The sequence below is a fragment of the Myotis brandtii genome, unplaced genomic scaffold (assembly GCF_000412655.1).
Source record: "Myotis brandtii unplaced genomic scaffold, ASM41265v1 scaffold1044, whole genome shotgun sequence".
Taxonomy (NCBI): Eukaryota; Metazoa; Chordata; class Mammalia; order Chiroptera; family Vespertilionidae; genus Myotis; species Myotis brandtii.
This window is the reverse complement of record NW_005353514.1, coordinates 451,986-465,328: the sequence shown is the minus strand read 5'-3', so window position 1 is coordinate 465,328 and position 13,343 is coordinate 451,986. Positions and strand designations below refer to the sequence as shown.

The window sequence follows — 13,343 nt, the reverse complement described above, 5'->3', positions numbered from 1 at the left end:
ATGAGAGAGAAACATCGATCAGCTGCCTCCTGCACATCCCCCACGAGGGATGTGCCCGCAACCCAGGTACATGCCCCTGACCGGAATCGAACCCGGGACCCCTCAGTCCGCAGGCCGACGCTCTATCCACTGAGCCAAACTGGTTTCGGCATCACTTTTAAAGCATTTAAACTAGCGTTCACAAGTATCTTGAGATGGTACATGTTCACCATAAGCTTCACGATAACTTAATTAAAACTTCCCGCAAATGCTCTTTTTTTGGCACGAAATTCTACATTTTTAAGCATAAAAATATCTATGATGTTAACACCTTCAGCAAATTTGACATATGAAGTTTTAAATGCTGTAAATACAACAAAATAGTATACATATCAAATCGCATATATATCAACATATGTGTAACTACCTATTGAAAAAAAATCCGCATTATTAACTGGTACAACCTAGTATACAGTTCTTTGTTCTTATACCCTTTCCCTTCTTCCCTACATCCTGTTTGCCCTGGGAAAATTCAGTAACCGACTGGCAACATGCTGTTAGTTTCCTCCATTAAAAGTTGATTATGTGCCCTAACCGGTTTGGTTCAGCTCAAGGACTGAAGGGTCCCGGGTACTATTCCGGTCAAGGGCATGTACCTTGGTTGTGGGCTCCATCCCCAGTAGGGGGCATTCAGGAGGTAGCTGATTGATGTTTCTCTCTCATCGATATTTTTAACTCTATCCCTCTCCCTTCCTCTCTGTAAAAATCAATAAAATATGTATTAAAAAAAAAGTTGAGTATGCTGAAGATGGATCACAGAGGCCTATTTCCTACAATGCCACAGTTTACTTATTAATGTGTAACAGTAAACCTTTCCCTTTTGCCTTTTTATCTAAAGCAACTTTGGAAGAATGGAACAACATTTCTTAAATGAGCAGCCTGGATTTATGTTACTCCTGTGGGGCAAATGTGATATTTGTGACTAATATTTTTATTCCAGTTTACTGCAGATTTTAATAGTGAAAAAGAAAGACTGACATTTTGTATCCCGGCACTGTCTCTTTCTGGTTTGGACAAAATATTTAACCACTCCACATGCTTTGTTAATACCTTTCCCATAGGGAAATTCTGAGAATTGTGAACTAATGTAAATACTTGGCACACAGAGTTGCTCAATAAAGGATACTTTAAAATTACTAACCTTCTTTCAAGTGACTGGACTTGTTAAAGTCTGATTTCCAAATGAGTGGGGGCATTTCTGCAAAAAATACTCAAGAGTTCTTCCCTCCTCCCCAAACAAAACAGATTTTAACATTAAATTTCATCCTCCAACTCTTAGAACCCCTGCTGGTTGTTTTCATTGTCCTCTTGGTTTATTTTTGTACCTAAGGTCCATAGGCACATAACAAGTGCTTTGTGAAACTTAAACTAAGTAAAAAGAAATTGTTCAGATGAAAGGTATGTGGATAAGTCAGTTTTGGGGCAATTCTAGAGAACTCTTGCCAGAACTGGTATCTTTGTTTTGGTCTCAGAGACTATTAAATGTGATCACTGAGTCATACTTGCTGTTTTCTCTGTCCCCTGGCTATCTCTCTTAAGACCCTGAAGCTTGGCAGCCATAAGATGTTTAAAACAGAGTAGGCCTTACTCCAGAGGGAGTTTGTTTATTTAAAGAAAAATAATTAAGTTCAAACATCCCAACTATGTCATAGCTAGTCTAGTCATGTTAGTTAGTGAGTTCTTTTGATTCTTTCTGGTGGTCATGGTGCCTGAGGTAGCAGATACATTTGAAAGTAGTTAAACTTTTCCTGAGATTAATTGGAACTTTATCATGTAATCCCTACAGAAATCCTTAAAGGAGTGGGAGGAAAGGGAGAATGCTATTGATTTTGCTAATTTTTTTAATGGAAGCCATTTGATTTAAATCTTTAACCCCTCCTTTCTAGTGTTATGATATAGATGATTTAAAAACAAAACAAAACAAAACAACAACAAAACAAAAAAACCACACTGTAGTAGCTGTATCTTCATTAATTCTTTGAAGTTGGGACCCTAAGAATCGTTTGGACAGTAGCTCTATAGATGTTTAGACACAAAATGGGTGATTTTGTGTTTCAAATGATTGTCGTCTCCAAAATTTATGGCTGATTTTTCCTAGCATATTCTCTCCCAGATAGGAAAATCTGATGCAGAGGTTTTGGGCTTGCCTAGGGAACAAGGGTATATCTCTTTGAGATAACTTGTAAAAACAGTTCTAAGGGAGGTGGAGGAGGAATAAGCCTAAGAGATATCTGGTGTCATAGTCAGAGGGAAAGACAAATCCCAAGGCCCTGAGAACATGCTTGATACCTTTAAGGACAGGAAAGAGACCAATGTGGCTAGAATGGACTGAACAACATGGAGAGTGGTAGGAAGTGAGGTTAGAGAGATGGGGAAGGGAAATTTCACACCATGGTCCTATGCCTTTTTAAGGACTTTGGCTTTTATACTAGTGAGGAGGATTCAGTTAGAGCAGGGGTCCTCAAACTTTTTAAACAGGGGGCCAGTTCACTGTCCCTCAGACCGTTGGAGGGCCGGACTATAGTTTAAAAAAAAACTATGAACAAATTCCTATGCACACTGCACATATCTTATTTTGAATTAAAAAAACAAAATGGGAACAAATACAATATTTGTATTTGTATGTGGCCCGTGGGCCGTAGTTTGAGGACCCCTGAGTTAGAGGGTTTTGAGCAGAGGAATGACATGATCTGACTTTCTTTTGAAAAGGACTAACCTGACTGCTTTGTTGAGGTGAACAAGGGAGTGGGAGATCAGATAGGAAACAATTATAGTAATGCAGGTGAGAAATAAGGTGGCTTGGTCCATGGTGATAGGAGTGGTAATATGGTGGATATCATTTGGAACTGGAGCTCCCAGGATGAATACTTAATGGATAGTGATGAGTACTTCTGCACATACTATCTGGTTGAACCATTTTTAATGGTGTTAGGATTAATCACTGGGTTCAAGTTTTGTCAGCTTGATTTATCCATTATAATGTTTCCCACCAGCCTATTACCTAATGGTTTTAACATTCATTGATCACTTTTAAATATCTATTTCATTAGGGGTTACAAAATGCTGATTTTCTTTTTATTTAAAAATTTTTAAAAATTGATTTCAGAGAGGAAGGGAGAGGGAGAGAGAGATAGAAACATCAATGATGAGAGAGAATCACGCCTCACACTGGGGATCAAGCCTGCAACTTGGGCATATGCCCTGACCAGGAATCGAACCATGACCTCCTGGTTCATAGGTCGACGCTCAATCACTGAGCCATGCTGGCTGGGCAAAATGCTGATTTTCCAATTCTCCCATTCCTTTTATATTTAAATTTGGAATCCTATAAAAAAGGATTATTGACTTTTTGATTACCCTGGGGTATTTTTCATACAAGAAAGCCAGGATAAATACTTGATTATTCCCCTTTATCAAATGTCAGATAATAAGTTAGTGCCCTAGCAACATCAAAAGATGTCCTATGTGTTTAATGTTTCAAGCAATGGTAGTTCGATGTTCATTTGATTTTAAAATACATCTTCAAAGTAAAAATTATAAAATAAGGTTTATTCTGAGAAGTCTTCCATTTCTATTCCTTCTACCCTGTTTTCTCTTTTCTCTAATAGATAACTGTTTAAAAATGGTTTCAATTTATCTTTCCATTGCTTCTTTTTGAAAGAAAAAAAAAGCAAATTTGTATCAATATTTGCATTCCCCCAATTTTTACAAGAAGTGTAGCATTTTGTGGAATACTGATGAGCTATAGGATAGAAAGGAGCTCCAAGTTTCCTTGAGGGTTATTTTTGAGACCTGTCAACTTTTCACTCTGTATGAAAGATTTTCTCTTATATTCTTAACTGTCTTAACAACCAGCACTTTTAAGAACATACATATTTAAAAAAGAAAAAGACCTTCACCCACACCATTTGACAATTTTAGCACAATCACATGTCCAGCAATTCCCCTTTCAGTAGTCTTTCCCAAAAGTTGCACTAATACAATTACAAAGTGACACATGCCTTTCTCTTCTGTTCCTTGAAGGTTGGGATCATGTCTTGTCTTTTAATTAGGGACTTTGTTTATTGGACAACAAAGCAACAAAGATGATGTAGTTGGCATTAGCATCAGTGGTGTATGTGTAGAAGAGATGCCATTTTGACACTTGGCTGTTTTGAAATACTGTAAGGTTAAATCATTCATCGATTTATTCATTTTTTCAGTAAGTATTACTGAGCACTTAACTCAGGCAATCATTTTCTTAGGTGCTTGAAAAATATCAGTAAATTAAACTAACAAAAATCTCTGGAGCTTACTTTATAAGTGTGAGGAGGAAATAGACAAACAAGCATAACAAACAAGCAATTTATTGTTTTCAACTGTGCAGTTTTAGTTTTTCAACTTCTCTTCTGCATCTTCCTTTTCTCTTTTTCCAGTCTATAAATGGCATTCTTAGGAATTGCAAGACCCTGGTGGGTGAAAGGGATTTAGGACTGAAAAGAGGTCGTGGATTTCTATATGCAGTAATTGTAACATAACTATGGAATTCTGGGCCTGTGGGACGATAGCCTGTATTTCATCCATCCCACCTTACCCTCAGTCCTGTTACTGTTTTTATTAAGAGGTTGCTCAAGAACTGTTTTGATGGTTCCCTGTAGTCACTGAAGTTTAGATAATTGCCCTTCAAGATTTCATGTTTGTTATAATATATTCTTAATTATTGTATCTTTATTTCAGAAATGACCATGGAGAAGTAGATGCCCAGATGCAAAGTGATGAAACAGCCAATTTGTCATAAAGTAAAATGCAGCTGTGGCTTTTCAACCAGATTAGTAAGTGTGGCCAACTTTTTTCTTTAACTTTATACTTATTTTATCTACTTTGAAAAACATTTACTAAAAAAAAAAATACAGTGAGATATTTTAAAAGTTTCAATTTGTATTTGTCTTGTTTTTTACTGTGGATTATAGTACAAATTTTAGCATATAGCTCTAGAAAATGATGTCGGTGTTGTACCTTTTTTTGTTTGTTTGTTTTTGTTTTTGTTTTTAATCCTCACCTGAGGATATTCTTTCCATTGATCTTCCGAGAGAGTGGAAGAGAAAGGGAAGGACAGAGAGAAACATCCATGTGAGAGAAACACATCGATTGGTTGCCTCCTACACTAGGGCCAGGGCTGTGAAGGAGCCTGCAACCAAGGTAGATGCCCTTTACCGGAATCAAACCCGGGACCCTTTGGTCCGCAGGCTGACGCTCTATCCACTGAGCCAGACTGGCTGGGGCTGTGCTGTACCTTTTAAGAACAATAAAGGTACTATTATACAATCATAGCCTTAGAAGAAATATATGAAAAAGAGTCTCTATAATATCATTATCCAACATAACTACTCTTATAATTTTAGAATATTTGTTTTTCTCTACCAGTCTTTGTTCTACACATTTAAAAGAAAACAATTTTGATCATAGTGTTGTAGAGTATGCTTCTTGTGTATTTTTTAAAATTAAATTGTTTCAGATGTTTCTCCCTGGGGGGGAAAAATGTTTGCTTCAGTACAGGGTTTTTTATTGGGGATGACGAAAATGTTTTGGAATTAGTGGTAAAGGTTACACAACTTTATGAATATAGTAAAAACCACTGTATTTTATACATTAAAAGGATGAATTTTACGACATGTAGATTAAACCCCAAAAGTACCCTTCAGAATATCAAATTTTGACTAAAGTAAACCCAGTTGAGTAATAATATTGTAGAATATGAAAATGTGCCATATTTTGTACCTAGAAAAAATGATTTGATAGGCAGTAGAATAAGTATTTTTTTTAATGATAAGAAAGACATTTATAATAAACTAGAGGCCTGGTGCACAAATTTGTACACAGGTGGGGTCCCTCAGCCTGGCTGGTGATAGGGACCGGCTGGGAGGGTAAGGGGGTGCCGCAGGAGGTTGGCCGGCCCCAGGAGGTTGGCTGTGGGAGTGCACTGACCACCAGGGGGCAGCTCCTGTGTTGAGCGTCTGCCCCCCGGTGGTCAGTGCATTGCCATAGCGACCAGTGGACTGGTCGTATGGTCGTAACAGTCATTTAGGCTTCTATATATGTAGATATTTTCATAAAAATAATAAAGTACTTTTATTGTTAGAGATTTACTGTCTCTTACTTAAGCTTTGGTAATACCAAGTGTCATAATAGTCTGTATGTACTATGTTAGCATTTTGTAACTTTTCACTTTCAAGAGACTTTTCTGTTTTGAAACTAACATTTCAACTTTTCTACCTGAATTTTTTTTAGGAACAAAGTGTATCTGTTTTCCTCAGAAGAGAATTCCACAAGGTAAGAAATTAATATAGTAATAAACCAAATATAGTTGAATACAGGCTTAATTGTTCTTGACTTTTTAAAGAAAAGTGTTTTTATTGATTTCAGAGAGAGGAAGGGAGAGGGAGAGAGAAATAGAAACATTAGTGATGAGAGAGAATCCTGGATTGGCTGCTCCTACAGACCCCGTACTGGGGATATAGCCTGCAACCCAAGCATGTGCCCTGACTAGGAATCAAACAATGATCTCCTGGTTCATAGGTCAATGCTTAACCGCTGAGCCACACCAGCTGGGCAATTGTTCTTGATTTTAAAATTCTTTTCTAATCTTTATTTCACATCTTTTCTTGATTATTACAAGATTCTCACAGATTTATTAGCAAACTTTTACTACCTCAGTATTGGCTAACAAGACACAGGCTCGCCCTAACTGGTTTAGCTCAGTGAATAGAGTGTCGGCCTGTGGACTGAAGGGTCCTCTCCCCTCTTCCCCTCTTCCCCTCTTCCCCTCTTCCCTTCTTCCCCTCTCCCCTCTCTAAATCACAATGAAAAAAAAAATATATCCTCAGGTGAGGATTAAAAAAAAAAGGTATAATTTTTTTTACCAGGTAGATAATAAAAGACTGAGTAATATCTAGTTTAAAAAAAATACTGAATGATCACCTTTAGAATGGATTTTAAATCATCATTGATTTACATTATTATACTCCTGACTTTTGAAGGTTGAAATGTTCAATAGTAAAATCTCCTTATTGGTGTGCTTACCAACTGTGCCAGGAACTTAAAATCAATTTCTTGACAGCCTTAAGTTACTTTGGTTAGAAATTTTCAGGAACTTTTTAGAATAGGTAGTGGTGATCGCTGCAGATTAATTCAGCCAGTTAACTTCAAATACTTATTTAGCTAATTATTCAGATCAATAACTTTCTTATTTATTCACTTTTTCCAGTATACTATGTCCTGAGGGGCACTTGCAGTCTCTCAAGCATATCTTTTCCACCTAGTTTTGAGACTGCCACTGGTTTAGTTAATCAGGGCAGTCTTTAGTCTGATAACTGAGAACAAAGGGTTAAAATAAAGGAACTAATGAGGAGGAAGGAGGGCAAATCACCAATAGTTTTTATTTTCAAGTTTCTTGTGAAACTCTTTTCCCCTGTTTTTTCCTTCTACTTCTGGGTGTTAAGGAAGGGGATCCTGAACCTGCGTGTAGCACTATCTGATCTTCCGGGGCACTGCTCAAAGATTGCAGGAGAAATCCAGATCTTTCTTTTCCTGGACCACAATGCTTAAAGCAAAAACAGAAACTTCAAAGGATCTAATCTTAGTGAACCTGATCTGTTACATGTTTGTCTCTGTTCTTTTGGCAAATGAAATTTAAGTCTTCCACATTAATGCAGTGCATGATACAATGACATGAAATTTTTATCCTGACAACTAAAAACAAAGGAAATTGAACCAGAAACCTATGAACCAGGGCTCAATTATTCTTTATGTACAACTTTCTAATATATTGACTGACTTTATATGTCTATCATTAAGCATTTATTAAGTTAATATAGATTTTGTCTACCACTGTTATATAGAAATGTATTTCATAAATATTTCCCATTTATAATGAAGGCCATAAATTTAGATATCTTTTAGTTTTGAACATGCCTGTGTACTTTCTGTAAAGATTAGATGTCTAATTTTGATGGATGGCAGATAAGAATCCCTTTGTGGGCTTGGAATAAGTAGTTTGATCTCACATATTGCAGAATATGGTAACCCTTTGCTAATCCCCAAAATAATTTGGTAATCCCCAAATTATTTATCTGTAGTATAAAAACCAGGCATACATATTATAAACCTGTATCTTTTGTCCCAAGAGAATTAATTTGGTGCAGGCTCAGCTTTCATGGTATAAGCATAAGATTAAGATTGGTTTTGAGTAATCCAGTGCTATCCTAGGTCATTCTAGGTCTAGAGTATTCTTAGATGTAATAGCCACTTGGTTTTGAAACCTAGTTTAGATTTGAGCCTTTGGAAAGACTGTGAGATTTACATGTAGGTGGTAGGATAAATCCATTGACTCACAGTGTATTGAATAGATTGGAATTATAGGACTTGGAATTTTAGCAATGTTTTTGTTGTTCAAGAATAACAAAAACTATATGTTAAAATAAACAGGTCTTCTGACTCTGATTTCTTATTGCATATTAAGGCTTCAGATGTTACAGTTCAATTTAAGTAAATTTGAACTTTCAAAATTGTGATTGGCTTTATCATTTTATAAAATAATATAATTATTTTTCATGCTCTCTTCCTTATAATTCCATATGAGCTGCCTTTATTTTTAGCCACTTGCTTTAGATTAAAAAAAACCCCACAAAACACCAAGCCTTTATTTTTAGCCACTTGCTTTAGATTAAAAAAAAACCCCACAAAACACCAAAACAACAACAACAAACAAACTCAGAATAGGTTGAAGCTCGACACAACTTGCTGCCACATAACAAAAGTGCTGATCAAGTTGAATCAACCCCTGTAATGTGTATTGAAAGGAAAACCTCTTCTTTCTCCCCAATTTGAAGAACAAGCATTTTCCCTGCCAAGAAGGGCTGACTTTAAATGGACCAGCTGTCCATATTAGGAGCATAGGGTTGCTAAGGTGACCATGGCTGTTTGGAGAAGAATGCAGCTGCGAGGGCAAGTTCTTGATGTGTGAGCTGAGGGAAGGAATGTGGTGTGATTGTGCATCATTCCTCCTAATCACATGCTCCCAAAGTGCTGTGTGGGCAGCGTGTCGAAATTACAAGTCTGAGCGCTGGAATTTGTGTGGTTAAAATCATTTTGTTTTCATGTGAGCCTGAGGTTTACAGTTTAGATTGAAAATATCTACTTTGTATTTATGTGTGTATTTTTGGAGAAAGGGAGGGTGTTTTGGTGGTGGATAAAATGGGAATAAACCCCGGCTAGCGTGGCTCAGTGGATGAACGTCCACCTATGAACCAGGAGGTCACGGTTCGATTCCCGGTCAGGGCACATGCCCAGGTTGCAGGCTTAAAACCCAGTGCAGGGTGAGCAGGAGCCAGCCCATCAATGATACTCTCTCATCATTGATGTTTCTATCTCTCTTCCTTCCTCTCTGAAATAAATTTTTAAAAAAGAAAAGAAATGGGCATGAATTTATTTTGCTTGATTGACACTTTCATACTATTAAAAAATTATCTTGGGATAAATGTTTTTACCAACTCATCCCTTTGTCATATATACTGTATATAGTTAATAGTTTCACAAGTGAATAATGTATTTATTCATTCTATTGTGCTTATTTCCTTGGCACTTTGAATTTCAGAATTATTTGAAAGTCCTAAGAATATGTTGTCTATTTAAAAAGAAAAAGTTCTTATTCTATCCAAAGGAGATCTTATCTTCCCTGAAGCATCCAAAGAGAGGTTCTGACTTTTGGTAAAAAATACGATTCAAGGAGCAATGGGATGGGTCAAACCAATACCCCACTTATTTGAAGCACTATTAAGATTTTACCATTGCTAATATTTAAAATGAGATATAGGCATAGACATTGATATAGACACTTACTAAACCATGAGCTTTTTTGTTTTTTTAAATTCTTGTTAACAAATCCCTACAATAATATGCTGATCTTTAACGAGGCCATAAAAGTATAATACATTTAGGATGTGAAGTAGATGGAACATTGGAGGCTCTGTATTACATTAGCATCACATTATTTTTTTCTTAATCAGATAGTCTCCTTGCTTTGACATGGTTGGTGTTTGATTAATTTGAAATGAGATATAGGCACAGCATTGTGGAGGGAAATTAAAAGATGAAAATAATTTCATCTTTGAGTTCAGTTGGTTATTTGGCATTTCTCAGGTATACCTTTTTTTAAATTTATTTTTTATTTTATTTGTTCCATCACCATTTATCCTCTATATGCCCTTGATAATTGTATTCTGAATTGTTAATTTGGAATATCTGCATAATTCAGTGAACCAATATTTACCAAATAACCAATGTATGATGATATACAATCACATGGGTAAAGATGCAAAGTACAAGATAAACCAGTAGATTTTAATGAAGTAGAGCAGTGGTTCTCAACCTTCCTAATGCCGCGACCCTTTAATACAGTTCCTCAAGTTGTGGTGACTCCCAACCATAAAATTATTTTCGTTGCTACTTCATAACTGTAATTTTGCTACTGTTATGAATTGTAATGTAAATATCTGATATGCAGGATGTATTTAGGCGACCCCTGTGAAAGGGTCGTTCGACCCCCGGGGTCGCGACCCACAGGTTGAGAACCACTGTAGTAGAGTATGAAAGTTTATTGATGTGGTTTTAGAATCCATATTTAACTAACTTTCAAGAAACTACCATTTGTTGAGTTTAGGTATAGTATCAAGAATATCAAGTTATTTGAAATAGATTATTTCAATATTCTTTTGCAACTATATATCTTCATATGCTTATACACTTTAACTGAAACAGTATATCACAGAATGTCGTAAGAACCCCCTTTCATAAAGCAAGACATTGAAGATATTAGCAAAAATATAAAATGCTGTCACTTTTCACTGAGTTTTTTGGAAAATAGGTTTTTTTAAACAGTTATTTATAAAAAATAAATATATTATGTATGTGTGAAAGGCTTATTGTTTTAAATAAACTAATATTTAAAACATTTTGCAGATTTAATTTCTAATTTGGTAAATATGAATAGATAGAACCCAGGTAAACAGAAGCTCTTTATAAAGTTCTTAAATAATTTTTAGAAGTGTAATGGGGTCCTCAGACATTATCATGGCTTCAGGGGATATGATGTAATGAAAATGGCACTTTATCTCTGTGGTCTTCCTCTCCAAAACTCATAACCTATTCATGAAGAAAACATTAGACAAATTCCAATAAAGGGTCTCAAAACCAGTATTTCCCCAAACTGCCAGCGGCATCAAAAAAACAAGGAAAAATCAGATATTCTGTATAGCCAAGAGGAATCTAAGGAGATATGGTGATTAAATGTAATGTGATATCCTGGATAGGATCCTGGAATGACAAAAAAACAGACATTGTGTAAAAACTAAGGAAATGTGAATAAAGTGTGGACTTTAGTTAATAATAATGTATCTATATTGGTTTATTAATTGTGACAAATTAAAAGATATGGAGTCTTGCCCTAGCCGGTTTGGCTCAGTGGATAGAGCGTTGGCCTGCGGGCCGAAGGGTCCTGGGTTCGATTCTGGTCAAGGGCATGTATTTCAGCTGCAGGCTCTCCCTGGCTCAGGCCCTGGTCAGGGCTCATGCAGGAAGCAACCAATCAATGTTTCTCTCACATCGATGTTTCTCTCTGTCTTTCCCTCTCTCTTACACCCTCTCTAAAATCAATGGGAAAATATCCTCCAGTAAGGATTAAAGCAAAAACAAACAAAAAAAGATATGGAGTCTCAAAATTTATTTTATTTTATTTTTTTAAAATGTTTAATTGATTTTAGAGAGAGAAAGAAGAAGGGAGAGGGGGAGAGTGACATGGATGTGAGAGAGAGAAACACCAGTCGGTCAGTTGCCTTCTGTATGCACTTGACCTGGGACTGACTGAACCGTAAACTTGGGCACGACCAAGAATTGAACCACCAACTGAACTACACAGGCCAGGGTTCTCAAGTATTTTTTGAAACCCAGAAATCATGTGCTTCACAACTTTTACCAGATTTTTGCTCGTATTTCATTCTTTAATACATACTACTCCTGGAGCAACCCAATTTTTAAAAATTTGGTAACAGAATAATTTGCTTGAAGGTATTGCATAACTGGTTCTTGCAAACAGGCTTAACATTTTTATGCTGCGTCTGCTGCCAGCTGAAGGCCTCCCCACAAGTAGAAAGTTGTTTTTATTATAATCTTAAGTTCTTTAATATCATTTGAAATTTTTAGTCTTCAGACCAACCAAATTTTTTTGTAAAAAATATTGACTATACCTTTGGAAGTATAATTTGTTAACCTAAAAGTCCTTTCTTATTCTTTGGTATAATCTTAACATATTTTTTAATAATTTAAAGAGAGATAATTGTTTCAAATAAGTAATTTGTTTTTCAAAGTAATTTTGCCTTAGGCACTTGAATGATGGTTTGGTTTTCTTTTTATTACTCAAGCATCACTGAGGCCATATACAGTGTGGGGGAAAGTAGGTTTACAGTTGTGAATATGCGAAACATGGCTTATTATTGTATTATTATCTATTACTTATTGTATTATTTTCCATACGAATAATTGTAAACCTACTTTTGTCACACTCTTCATTAGGAAAATGGCATTTATTGCCTCCAACCCAGGTATTTTCTTGGGTTGGGGTAGAGTGTGTTCTTGATATTTTTCCTTTCTAAAAAACAGACACACTTATTTTTGACTAAATAAACATTAATTTGTAGCATTTTAATTAAAAAGTAAAAATGCTAGCAAAGTCAATCTTAACAGTTTTAGCATCATCAACAGGAATTTAAAGCCTTACTTTGTTAGCTTTACCTTTATTTATAGATGAAAGAAGAAAAAGATGACCTCTTTTATTCTTGTATTCTTAAACAAATTTCTGAGTGATTTAGGGTACAGAAAGAAAGCATTTGGAGAAACAAATGTTGTAATAGTTAAACCACTAGAGGCCCAGTGCACAAAAATTTGTGCACTGGGGGGGGAGGAGGGGGGTCCCCCAGCCCGGCCTGTGCCCTCTCACAGTCTGGGACCCCTCGGGAGATAACGACCTGCTGGCTTAGGCCTGCTCCCGGGTGGCAGAGGGCAGGCCCAATCCCTAGGTGCAGCCCCTGGTCAGGCTCAGAGCAGGGCCGATTGGGGAGTTGGGGCGCCACCCCCTGTCATGCACAGAGCAGGGCGGATCGGGAGGTTGCGATGCCACCCTCAGTCACGCTCAGGGTAGGGCCGATTGGGGGGTTGGGGCCCCGCCCCCTGTCACACTCAAGGCAGGGTCGATGGGGAGGTTGCAGCGCCACCCC

At 36.6% G+C, this 13,343-nt stretch overlaps 1 protein-coding gene across 4 annotated transcripts in view; it reads left to right on the top strand.

Annotated features, from left to right (window-relative positions):
* Positions 1-13,343, top strand: part of FRS2 (fibroblast growth factor receptor substrate 2) — a 109,993-nt gene that overhangs the window by 49,477 nt on the left and 47,173 nt on the right. For all 4 annotated transcript variants that reach the window (XM_014538771.1, XM_014538774.1, XM_014538783.1 and 1 more), the window contains 2 exons: positions 4,756-4,850; positions 6,307-6,348. The gene's annotated coding sequence lies outside the window, so the exon portion shown is untranslated. The remainder of the gene's footprint in view (positions 1-4,755; positions 4,851-6,306; positions 6,349-13,343) is intronic.